Consider the following 12,939-nt stretch of genomic DNA (forward strand, 5'->3'; position numbering starts at 1 on the left):
CACTGACATGAACCAGCGCTGTAGCCTGCGACATGGCAGGCGATGAAGGTAGGGCCTCTCCCCGGAGGGACGCTGGATTTAGAGCTGCAGCTGCTAGAACCAGTCTGCAGGGAAAGGCCACGTCACTCCCATGTCTCTTTTCAAAACCAGGTCTCCTTTGCTTCACTACGTGACTGCCTGTTGCTTATTGCTGACAGCTAAACTATCAGTGGAATCACCTGGAGCATCCCCCAAAAGAGAAAAAAGAAAAAGAAAGAAAGAAAGAAAGAAAGAAGAAAGAAAGAAAGAAAGAAAGAAAGAAAGAAAGAAAGAAAGAAAGAAAGAAAGAAAGAAAGAAAGAAAGAAAAAAGAAGAAAGAAAGAGAAAGAGAAAAAGATAAAGAAAATGATAAAGAAAAGAAAAAGAAAAAGAAAAAGAAAAAGAAAAAAAAAGTCCTAAGCAGCACAACTTCCCAGAACCACCAAATTTAAATTCCTGGACTATTTACTGGGGGTCAGGAACTGCTACTGGTCTAACAGCTTCCAGGTGATTCTTACTATCTATCAGGTCAAACAAATGCTGTTGTAGGTAGTTGTCTCCGTCCTAACGGGCCTGGAAATGCCATGGCACTTGAAATAGTTCATAGCGCTACCCTGATGCCTCATGCCACGAGGTAAACTGGGGTAGTGTTGACTGGTGCAGAAAACGGCCCTATCACAGGAGACCACCTATTGTGTGTGTTATATTTTACATGAATTTGTACATTCATATGAAATGTCCAAAGTAGGCGCATTCTTGGAGACAGAGATTGGCTTAGTGGCTACCAGGGTCTGGGGGAAGGGGCAGCCGGGATGGGGTGGGGAAGGGTGCGGAGATGGGGGGCATGATGGCAAAGGGGAATGGAATTTATGGGAGTGGGACAAATCTCACACACACACACAGGTGCAGTATGCCAACCTGTAACCTCGGTGGTTACAAACACCTCACTCACGAATGTCCTATGCATGTGACTGGCCCTCGGCCTCCTTACCCCTCACCCACCTTCTGACCACTTACTAACCTGCTACCCCAGCGGGCCCACACCCGCGAAACCAAACCCCCCTGGGCGGGTGGCGCCACCTGGTGGCCACCCCTGGGCTCAGTCTGCGTGTGGGCCTCATGCACAAGCCATGCTCCCCTTTCTTCTGAGTTTAGCTAGATAACCCACAGCTGACACACAAGCACTCCCTTCTCTCTCTTCTCCCAACCCTTGCCGTGCCTCTCCCTCTCTCGCTACTTAAAAAGCGTATAAGGAGCTTCAGCTCTCAACTCTGAGCTGTGGAAAAAGCAGCAAATCTTGAAGTGGTGATGTGCCACTTGGATTACCACTTTAGATCAACTAAACCAACAATGCCTCTCACCAACAAATACTTTGGAGAATAAGAAAAGTAAATAGCTATGTAATAGATGGAAAGATGGTCAGAGTTTTTTCAAAGATTTATTTTTTTAGAGGGAGAGAAAGAGAGAGTACATGTATGAGCAGGAGGCGAAGACGGAGGGAGAATCTCAAGCAGACTCCGCGCTGAGCACAGAGCCCAAATTAGGGCTCGATTCCATGACCCCCCCAGATCAGGACCTGAGCTGAAATCAAGAATCAGCACTCAACCAACCGTGAGACCCCGGCACCCCAAGACAGTCAGTTTTACTGGTAATCAATGAATGCAAATTTAAAAAAAAATGAGGTGTTATTTTTGGCGGACAAATGAAAAGATTAAAAAAGGTAACACCCAGAGGCACCTGGATGACTCAGTTGGTTAAGTATCTGCCTTTAGTTTGGGTCACGGTCCTAGGGTCCTGGGATCCAGCCCTTTATCTGACTCTCTGCCCAGTGGCCAGTCAGCTTCTCCCTCTCCATTTCCCTCCATAATCTCTCTGGCTCTTGCTCTTTCTCAAGTAAATAAATAAATAAAATCTCAATAAATAAATAAAAAGGTAATACACATAGTTAAGAAGTGAGACAAGATTCCCATTAACAGATGAAGAGAAGGCAGCCAGGTTCATCCAGCATTTTCAGAAAGCAAGGTGACAACATGGAGGAAACAGAATCTAAGAGTAGGCATGGAGCTTCACCCAATTTCCCTTTTCAGAAAAATACATACCTAAAGAATTTATCAGGAGTCTACACAGAAACTTTTGTGCAAATACATTCACTGAAGCAATGTTTATGATGGGGATGAACTGGAAAAACTCTAATAAGTGTCCAATGTGGGGAATGCTTAACTGAACTGTGGTAAAAACATATAAGAAGATAGAACGCAGTTACTAAAAATAACTATAGTGATTTTTTTTAATGATATACAAAGTTCTTGATGTAATATAAAGTATAAAAATTCAGATAAAGGGGCGCCTGGGTTGAGCATCTGCCTTTGTCTCAGGGTGTGATCCTCGAGTCCTGGGTTTGGGTCCCGCATCAGGCTCCTTGCATGGAGTCTCCTTCTCCCTCTGCCTGTGTCTCTGCCTCTCTTTCTGTCTTTCATGAATAAATATAAAATATTTAAAAAAAATTTCAGATAAAAAGGCATAATTTGGGACGGCACCTGGGTGGCTCCATGGGTTAAGCTCTGACTTTTGATTTTGGCTCAGGATGTGATCTCAGGGTCCTGAGATGGAGCTCCATGCTCAGCACAGAGTCCACTTGAGATTCTCTCTCTCTCTCTTTCTCCCTCTTCCCTTCCCCCTGCTGTCTCTAATAAATAAATAAATAAATACTTTTTTTAAAGTATGACTTAAAAAAATACATATATATGCATAGAGAAAGATTCAAAAAAATACATATATATGCATAGAGAAAGATTCTAGAAGGAAATATACCGGATATTGAAAGTGGGTCTCTCTAGGTTGTGAGATGATTAATTTTCCAAATCATCCACAGTAGACTTTATTATGGTTATAAGGAAAATCACTACAAATATAAGCAAACCATACCATGTACAGTCTTTAAGGGTACCTACCCCCAAATTTCTTTCTGGATGTGCAGTGGCAGTAACAATTAAGCCCCTGGAGAGTGGTGCTCCACTCTTTATTGGTGGAGGACCATATCTGGAGACCTTTCTGGCTGTCACAGGTGGGAGGATTCTCCTGGCATCCGGTGGACAGGGGCCAGGGATGCAGCCCTCATGACAGAGAATTCTCTGGCCCAATATCAAGAGTGTTTGGAGTGAAAACCCTGCTCTAGAAACTCACAGATTTGAATCCAGATCCTACCTCCCCTCGATGGTCAATGTGGGGCCAATGGCTCACACACTTTACACCTCAACTTGCCCTTGTGAAAGGGAATCACATGGGGTTTTCTGAGGATTTTTAGATAACAATATATGAAATGTCAGGCAAATAGTGGTAAAATATTAGTTCTCTTCCCCCTAAAACCACATTTAAAGATCTAACACTCTTACTCAACCTAGTGTTTCCTTTTGTGAGGTATTATAAAAAAGAGTTCCTCTAACCTTTTAATGTTTCTCAGTTACCTGTTTAAAACATAGATTGTGCTCTCCCTGGATTCTACAGCTTCAATATTCAAATTGATATGATTAAAAAAAAAAAAAAGAATTCTTAGGTCTACAATAGTGATTACCAAAAACTCACGGAGGCGAATGTTCTAAGTTCTGGGGCTCATGTAGGTGAAAAAAGCTGATCTCTGGTTCTCACACTGCCCAGCTGGGTCTGTCCTGTGACTGAAAGGTTGAGCCTGCAGAGCATCAAGGGGCACGCATGTCTCTCTTTACCAACCCAAGCCACACGCAGTTGGCTGGTGTGCATCCATCTATTTGGGTTTCTGGTACTTTTCTCCTGCGCTGAATGATTCAGGTCTATTTATAAATCTGCTTGTTGAAGTGACAAGCGGTCTAAAGAGAGCAGAAGTCTAGACCCAAGACACCCTTGCTCCTACTACTTCTACATCAGAACAGTGCTGGCACCACCCAGTAAGAACTGTTGGGGCATCCTGCCATCACCTCTTGCCCCTTTGCCTAAATCCGAGCAAGGCAGTCATTCAGGCACACTCCTCAAGGCTGTCTTGGAGGGGCTGAGGATGACGCGGCCTTCCCTGGAGCCCCCGGGTGAATGCACTGAAGCATCCCAGCCCTGGACCTGGCAAGCTGGGAGCAAGCTGACCACTCCCTGCCTGCAGGGATGTCTTGATTGTCCACAGCCCAGACCCCTAGGCACCAAAACTCTGCCTGTAAAAAAAACCAGAGATGCTTACCCGGCTCCAGCATGCTGTATACAGATCTAGTTAAGCGAGAGCCAACTGCCAAAAATTCTCTTTACTGACCACACAGGCAAAAAAAAAAAAAAAATGGAAAAAGAAAATCTTTGTGATATTAGGAGAATGCACCCTTACTGTCAGAATAACCGCTCTTCCCCTTCTCTTTGGAAACATTTGCAGACAATAGCACCTGTGTTGTTGCCATATTTTTGCACACTCCAGTGAGCAAGGGCTATTCAGGGTCTGCACAAACTCGACAAACGGTCCCTCCCATCATCTGCTGAAGGACTGAAAAGAAGACGGAAATAAACTAAGAGACAGGAGAAGAGACCCGCTGGTTCAATTCAGGAGACAGACGTCTTCGATAGTTTACAGCAGAGGAATTCTTTCCAGCAGGCCCATCCATTCCTGCTGCTTCAGGGGAAAACGTTAGTCACCCGCATCTTGTCCAAACCAGGCTGGGTTTGCCGACACGGGCCTGCTGAGCCGTCGTACCAGAAAGTGGCATCGGGATGGTCCCCTGGGCCTCTGCTGGGAAGGCCAGTCGTCGGACTGAACGTCCCTGAAGCCACAATCTGTCTTGTGCAAAGAAAGACCTTGACAGGCTCTTGGGGGAAACAGCCAGTAGTGCCACAAGCCTGTGTGAGCTGGGAGGGCCCACCACCATGGTCACGTCAGGCTAGGGGGAGGGACCCTCGACTTGTTCAACCCAAGTGCCAGTGCCACACCTGTCATCCCACTGTGTGCTGCGCCACCACCAACTGGAGACCAGGTATGCTCCAAGATACCGTGAGAGGTCAGCCTCTGATCCTCTGGCACCCTAGAGGCGGATGTACCCAAGTGAAAATCCACACGGAAAGGTGGGTGATGACAGCAGAGGTCCACCTGACAGACTGCTCAGTGTGTGCTGACATGACGGAAAACACGTTCCTTCATTACCTTTTTGACACCCTTCAGTGCCTGGGATGGGGGATGACAGAAATACCCAGCTCGATGCCCAGACCCCGGCACAAAGAGAAATACCCAATCCTCGCGCCCATCTGCTATCAGCCCTGCTGCCACCGAGGGCATCTCTAGACTTAGGGCTGCCTTTCTACCTGCAGAGAGAGGCTTACAAGACACTCCACAGGCCAGGGCCTCCTTGGGGGACCTTTGAGCTCTGAACATTACCTACCAACCACATGCCCCTACTGCCCAGATGCTCCTTCGCCGGGAAACTCGGTGACACTCCTCAAAGTGTCCAGCCTTCCCCGCTGCCACTGCCTCTCCCCATCACCACCCTACACTCAACACCTATTAGCTATACAAGGTATTTCTTCCTAGTTCTTCCTGCCTGGATCTGAGTCCCCGTGACCCACGGCTACTCTCCAAAGGAAGGCCAGCTCGAATCCAGCTCATCTGTGATGGCTTTTCTGGGGGCTACCTCCTGACCTGCTTATAGAGCTCCTCGGTGGGGACGGTCTGGGCTACATCCTGGGCTCTCAGCTTCTGTCCCAGTGTGTCGCAGACATGAATCTCAATTTCCAACATCCCTTTCCTTCCTCTGCACTTCAAGGAACTTGAAACAAGAGAATGCACCTGGCTACTCCTCTCTGTCATTCCCTGGATACCAGGTTTTCTGACACCCATTTTAGTAGGCACCCTCACCGGGGTGGGACACTACGTGAAAACACAGCTCATCCTTCCTGATCTTCCTTGTGTTGTCACTCTGCACATCTGGATGCCTCTAGACCCGAAACACCAACAGGAGATGCAGCCAGGGGATGGAGAAGGCAAGACATGGCCCAACCCAGCTCTGCTCCAGATTAGCTGTAAAACTACTCGATGATGCCACTCAGAGTTGAACTGTGACTGCCAGGTTAGAAGATAATGCCTGACTCTGTCTATTTTATGAAAATCCTACATAATAAATCAGATGGTGTGCTTATTGGTTTTAAAAAATGTATGGAGGGGGACACCTGGGGGGCTCAGCGGTTGAGTGTCTGCCTTTGGCTCAGGGTCCTGGGATAAAGTCCCATGTCGGGCTCCCTGCATGGAGTCTGCTTCTCCCTCTGCCTGTGTCTCTGCCTCTCTCTGTGTGTGTCTCTCATGAATAAATAAATAAAATCTTTAAAAAATTAGATAAAAATGCATGTAGGCAACAATTCCTGGCAGGTGGTAAGTGCTCAATAATTCCTTATTGAGTAAACCAAACTGGAAATGGATGAGATGACATTTTGATACAATGTGTGTGGTTCAGAGGGAGCATTGGTCACTGCCTCCCACACATACCAACATGTGGACAGCCTGCCCCCCAGCCATGGAGGGCACGACTTCCAGTTCACCCGCACATCTTCCGGCACAGACATCGCTGACACCTCTACGGGCACTTCACTCTTGGCTCAGCAGCTGACTAAACTGTCTTCCTGACTTTAAAGATGCTTGTATAACCTATTTGATGGCAAAAGACAACATGTGAACAGCCACAACGATGAGAGATGGAGCAGAGCGTGCTGGGTATGCAGATAGTGTGCTTTAGCGGTGCTTTCGGGAAGCACCTGTCCATCCTTGTTGCCTCGCCTGGCTCTAGCTCCGCAGGTGAACCCTGAGGGGGCAGACCCTTCCCAGGAGCAAAGGGAAGCCCGTGCATCCAGTGATAAACAGCTTCTGGTGGCAGGTTTCCCAAGCGAAGCTTAGTGGAAGGATGTCAGGGACAGAGAAGGTAGGATGCCTTCACCCTGTCCTCATCCTGGAAGCCAGTGCCCTTGGGGAGATACACAGACAATGAAGGCACCACTACTGTGACAGTGACGCCTGGGGCTGTGTGCCCGTTCCACTGTCCCACACCCTTCTTTATACGGTATTTGCCGCGACTGCCCCAAGACGATGTGCCGTGGCCCGTGTCGCTCGTGTATGGGTGCAGACTGGGAAAACAAACCTCGTGGAATCCGGGGGACCTGCCTGGTGCTACTGGCTGTCCGAGCCCCTCCTGGCCTGGTGCCTCTGCGCCCCGCGCCCCGCACCCGAGGTGCCCCAAGGCGGCCCTGCGCACCGCGCCCTCCCCGCTCGCGCTCCGCCGGCCCCGCTGCCCCCGCGGCGTCCCAGGTGCCACCGACCTGCCCCAGGGGCGCGGTCCGCAAGGAAACCCTGCTTCCTGGTCTGCGAACCGCAACCGCCCGGCCCGGCATCCCTGCAGCCTCTCGGTGACGCCCAGGATCGCACACACCCGGGGGCCAGGAGCCCCGCAGGTGCCCCGCCGACCCCCGGAGCCCAGGGCCCACCCCGGCTCCCTCCGGGCTTCCCTGGGGCCTGGCCCGCTCCTCGAGGGCTCACCTTCCCCGGCTGTCCCGCGGTGGGGAACAAGGTCCCGGCTGGACCTCCTCAGCTTCAGCGAGGCCGCGGCTCGGAGGCGCCTGCCAGCAGCCCTGGCACGAGGGCCGTGAAGGGGATCCGACCCCCGACCCCCGGGCCCAGTGGAGCCGGGTCGGAGGGGGCCAGTGAGGAGGCGGGGGAAGGCCACTTCCCAAGAGTTCCCTGGGAGCTGGGGCACCAGGCAAGCCGAGGGACCCCCCTGCCCTCCCGAGGCAGCTGCAGCTGCGGGCCGAGGCTGACCGGCGGGTGGTGCCGGCCCAAGGGGACAAGGATGAGGGCACATGGGCACCGGCCCCCAGCGGCTCCCCGGTCTGTCGTCCCATTGTGCCCCGAATCCTGTGTGCCGCGGGCTGGGGGACGGTGAGAAACACCGAAGGCGTTCTGCCAGGCGCTGGGGTCCCGCGGGAGCAGGTGCGCAGAAAGCCAGGGGACTCAGGACCACCAGGGTGGCTCCAATGCGCTGGCAGCTGTATTACAGGAAGCTCCCGGCCGAAATGACAGGAGTTTCAAGTGCTGGAGTCTACGAGTTAACGCTGTCTCAAGGCAGCAACTAGAGCAACATGATTTTAACAAACGCCCAGCGGGGCCCCGGCTCGTGCCAGCACTGTCCAGGCCCCACACATACATGATGCAGGCCCAGGTCGTGTCTGCTCTGGCAGGGCCTACGGTCCACAGAGGAGGGCAAGCAGTACCTCCTCGGAAATGCCGATTCGTGGTGAGCCAATAAGCAGCCCAAGATCAACAATGAGCCCAGGGGCAAGAAAGAATCATCCTTAAAGATGAACTTCTTTCACCATCTGCTCTAACATTAACGCTGTCCACATCTATACCTTTATTTTTTGTTTGTTTGAAGATTTTATTTATTTATTTATTTGAGAGCAAGAACAAGAGAGAGTATGGGCTAGGGTGGGGAAGCAGAGTCTCTCCTGGGCAGGGCTCAGTCCTAGGACCCTGGGATCATGGCCTGAACCAAAGGCAGATGCTTCACTCCCTGAGCCACCCAGGCGCCCCCATCTATAGCCTTAATCAAGCAGCCTGGGAAGCTGCACACTGTGCGGGACACAACGGAACAGCAGGGTCACGCTCGGGCTGTAAATCCACATGCAAATAATAACTGCATCCCTAGTTAAGACACTTCTCACAGATTCTCTATGTCTCTAGCGTGTAGCAGGAATACGTGTCCTCCTTGCCCGTCTCAAGCAAGTGGCTGTGAGGCGTAAGTAAGCACAAGACTGTACAAGCAAGTAACCCGAGATCCAGGATCTGACAGGGGGACCCTAAAGCACAGTACTGATTTTATGTGGGTAACAACCATCTTCCTCAGGAAATAGCAGCTTGATGCAATCGTGTTGATGCGACCGCATTACTGTGTCACCTGCTGCACTGGAGAGACGTTCACTTAGTGCGTCAGCTTGGCTGGACTATTGTGCCCAGCTGTGTGGTCAAACGCCAGGATGGATGCGAGATGGAGGTTGTGTGGAAGGCCTTTTTTGGATGCAGTTGACAACAAAGTCATTAGGCTGAGTAGAGCAGACCGTCTTCCATAATGTGGAATCATATTTTTGCAAGTTACATAGTAGTCTTAGAATGTCAAACAGTCGGAGGCCTTCAGACACCGAGGTTCCCTGAAGAGGAAAGGGCTCTGCCTTCAGATGCCTCCAGACTCAAGGTCACAACACTGACTCTTCCCTGGGTGAGAGGTCTCCAGGGTGCAGGTCTACACTGCAGATTTCAGACCTTTCAACCCCCAACTGCAGAGGCCAACACCTTCAGACCAATCTCTCTATACACACACACACACACCCCTATGTATAATTGATGATTTATTTATAAATCCTACACATGGGGATCCCTGGGTGGCGCAGAGGTTTGGCGCCTGCCTTTGGCCCAGGGCGCGATCCTGGAGACCCGGGATCGAATCCCACGTCGGGCTCCCGGTGCATGGAGCCTGCTTCTCCCTCTGCCTGTGTCTCTGCCTCTCTCTCTCTCTCTCTCTCTCTGTGACTATCATAAATAAATAAAATTAAAAAAAAAAAAGAATCCTACACACACATGCACACACATCATCTGTTCTGATTCCCTGGAAAATCCTAACTAATAAGCACATCTGAACTCCACAGAGTTCCATGAAAACATGTGGAGGCTCAGATTCTCAGATTCAAGTGGGTTCCAACCTGTCTGGAAGTGAGCACTTCACAGCCTGTGTCCTGGACTTGGACCCCGCACAGCAATCAGCAGTCGTCGCACAGTCAACCTGACCTTGTCTTGTGTGCCACGCTGCCATTGCAAGACAGTCACATTTTACTGAAGGGATGAGCTGAAGATGTTGACGCAACTCACAAGTCATGTAACATGAGAACAATCCTGACCAGGGATGATGACTGTTTCCACCTATCAGCTAAAACGCAGTAAGCACTGTGTATGATCACTAAGCCTACCTACCACAAACTGTAACTGTGCTGGTGATCCACATCCCTTCTCACTCCGTGCATGCGGTGAGAGCATACTGATGCTTTGTCCTGCACTGCTGCTAAGTAACTTAAAATGGGGGATCCCTGGGTGGCGCAGCGGTTTAGCGCCTGCCTTTGGCCCAGGGCACGATCCTGGAGACCCGGGATCGAATCCCACGTCGGGCTCCTGGTGCATGGAGCCTGCTTCTCCCTCTGCCTGTGTCTCTGCCTCTCTCTCTCTGTCTTTCTCTCTCTCTCTCTCTGTGTTACTATCATAAATAAATAAAAATTAAAAAAAAAAAAGTAACTTAAAATGCACATACAACATTCCCCAACAGCAGCACATTATTTTCTCTTTTTGCTTTTGGAGAATGCCTCACTGAAAAATTTATTTTATATATCTAGATGTATGTTTTTAAAGATTTTATTTATTTGAGAGAGAGAGAGAGAGAGACAGAGGGAGAGAGAGAGAGAAAGCATGCACAGGGGAGAGGCCAGGGGATGGAGAAGCAGGCTTCCTGCTGAGCAGGGAGCATGATGCAGGACTCAATCCCAAGACCCTGAGGTCACGACCTGAGCTGACAGCAGATGCCTGACTGAGCCATCCAGGCACCTCAATATTTATTCTATATTTTTTAAGAATTTATTTATTTGAAAGAGAGTACAGAAGGCAAAGACGACACTCTTCATCTTGAATTATATTTTGCAAGTTATATAGGGATTTTCTAATGTAAATGCAGAAATGCTATAATATATTTAGTAAGTAACTATAGAGTATACATTTATGATAGAAAATATATATGTCTTTGCCCCAGTTCCTGGCAGACAGCTCCTGAGAAACCTTGTAATTTCCTGAGTGATGAGAGTATGAGGACCACCTTTTGCTCTTGTATTTGGTCTTTGATTCTGGTTTCTGACCCAGGGCTCTGGAAACCCTTGTAATTTCCTGGGTGACAGGGATGTATTTTGTTCCAATGAAGTGACTCTGCGTGTGTTCCTGGGTGGCTCCTAGAGGAAGGCCGGACACCGGAAAGACGAAGCCTTGATTAGAAGCTTGGGATTTTCAACTCCACCTCCATTCTCTCGAGAGGGGTAAGGGCTGAAGATAGAGTCAATGACTGATCCTATGTAAGGAAGCCTCCATAAAATCCCAAGAGGACAGGGTTCTGGAGCCTGCAGGTTGAAGAGGTCCACTCTGGGAGGGCGATACACCCCAACCCCATGGACACAGAAGCCCCTGCACTGGGGACCTACCCAGACCTGACCCTGGGTCTCCCTCCCTGTCGTATCCTTTCACAAACTGGGAAACCATCAGTGTTCCCTTGAGTTCTGTGAGCGGTTCCTGCAAATCAACCCAACCAACAAGGGGGTGCTGGGAAAGCCAGATTTATCACCAGGCAGTCAGAAGCCCAGGTGACAAGCTGGATTGAGATCGGCTCCTATGGGCGTCCTGTGGGTCTGAGCCCTCACCTGGGGGAGTGTCACCACATCCAGGGAACTAGTGTCAGAGTGGAGTCACACTGCAGAATGTCCAGTTAACCAGCCCGTGCAACACAGTTGCCTGGTGTAGTAAACACCCCCCACGTTTGGGGTCAGAAGTGTTGTGTGACGGTCCTGTGACAATCAAGGGGAAACACGGTAGGAAAAAGGGGAAACACGGTAGGAAAGTTTCTAATACACTTTATAAAGAGTTACAGTTATCTGATATTTTATTTTTTTAAGATTTTATTTATTTATTCATGAGAGACACACAGAGAAAGGCAGAGACACAGGCAGAGGGAGAAGTAGGCTCCCTGCAGGAGCCTGACATGGGACTCGATTCTGGGACCCTGGGGTCATGACCTGGGCTGAAGGCAGATGCTCAACCCCTGAGCCCCCCAGGCGCCTGGACCACCGCTCATTCTTGAAACAATTTTTCCTTGTTTTCTATGCGTGTCATCATTCTAGTGCTTTCTGGCCAATTGTTGTTTCCCCTCCAGGTCCTACTACCTGGCACCCGCGCATGGTCTTCTAGGCCTCTTCTTAGCCACTCCGCTCTTCCTCCCTGACACTCACCTGGGGTGACCTCACCCACTCTTACAGCATCAGCCACCATGACCAGGACAACTGTGAAATCTCTCCCTTTGCCACAGCATCTCTCCCGTGTCATACTCAGCTACGTGCCTCCTGCACACCTGCCCCTAGACACCCCAGGGTGATGTGAACAGAATAGAAAAAGAACCCGTTATTCTCATCTTCCTATCCTGCCTCCATGCCCCCCCCCCTTCTCCTTCTGAATTTCTTATCACTATCTGCGCAATTGAGCAAGATGGGAAACTGGAAATCACCCAGGGACATTTTTAAGGATTTGAGTAGAGGGTGGGCTGAATGGAACCCCAAAGGACATGGGCCTCTGCTTTGGAAGCCTCCCAAGGATGAGGGGCCTCCTCAAAGATCCAACCCATTGTCCTCACTGGCTCCCCCAGGACAAGGGGATCCTAGAAGGGCTGTCTTTGGGATACCAGAGTCAAGAGTTGGCCCCATTCTTCCAACTGCAACCTTCAAACGAGAAACAAGTGCTTGAACTCAGCCACAGTAACTTCTTGCAAGATACATCCACGAAGGCAAAAGAAACAAAAGCAAAAATGAACTATTGGGACTTCATCAAGATAAGAAGCTTTTGCACAGCAAAGGATACAGTCAACAAAACTCAAAGACAACCTACAGAATGGGAGAAGATATTTGCAAATGACGTATCAGATAAAGGGCTAGTTTCCAAGATCTATAAAGAACTTATTAAACTCAACAGCAAAGAAACAAACAATCCAATCATGAAATGGGCAAAAGACATGAAGAGAAATCTCACAGAGGAAGACATAGGCATGGCCAACAAGCACATGAGAAAATGCTCTGCATCACTTGCCTCAGGGAAATACA

General features: G+C 49.6%; 1 protein-coding gene across 3 annotated transcripts in view; it reads right to left on the bottom strand.

Annotated features, from left to right (window-relative positions):
- The window catches only part of SCG5 (secretogranin V), a 53,858-nt gene that overhangs the window by 31,078 nt on the left and 9,841 nt on the right, over positions 1–12,939 (bottom strand). The gene's annotated exons all lie outside the window — the stretch shown is intronic.

Source organism: Canis aureus, chromosome 32 (genome assembly GCF_053574225.1).
Source record: "Canis aureus isolate CA01 chromosome 32, VMU_Caureus_v.1.0, whole genome shotgun sequence".
In the NCBI taxonomy this organism is placed as follows: domain Eukaryota; kingdom Metazoa; phylum Chordata; class Mammalia; order Carnivora; family Canidae; genus Canis; species Canis aureus.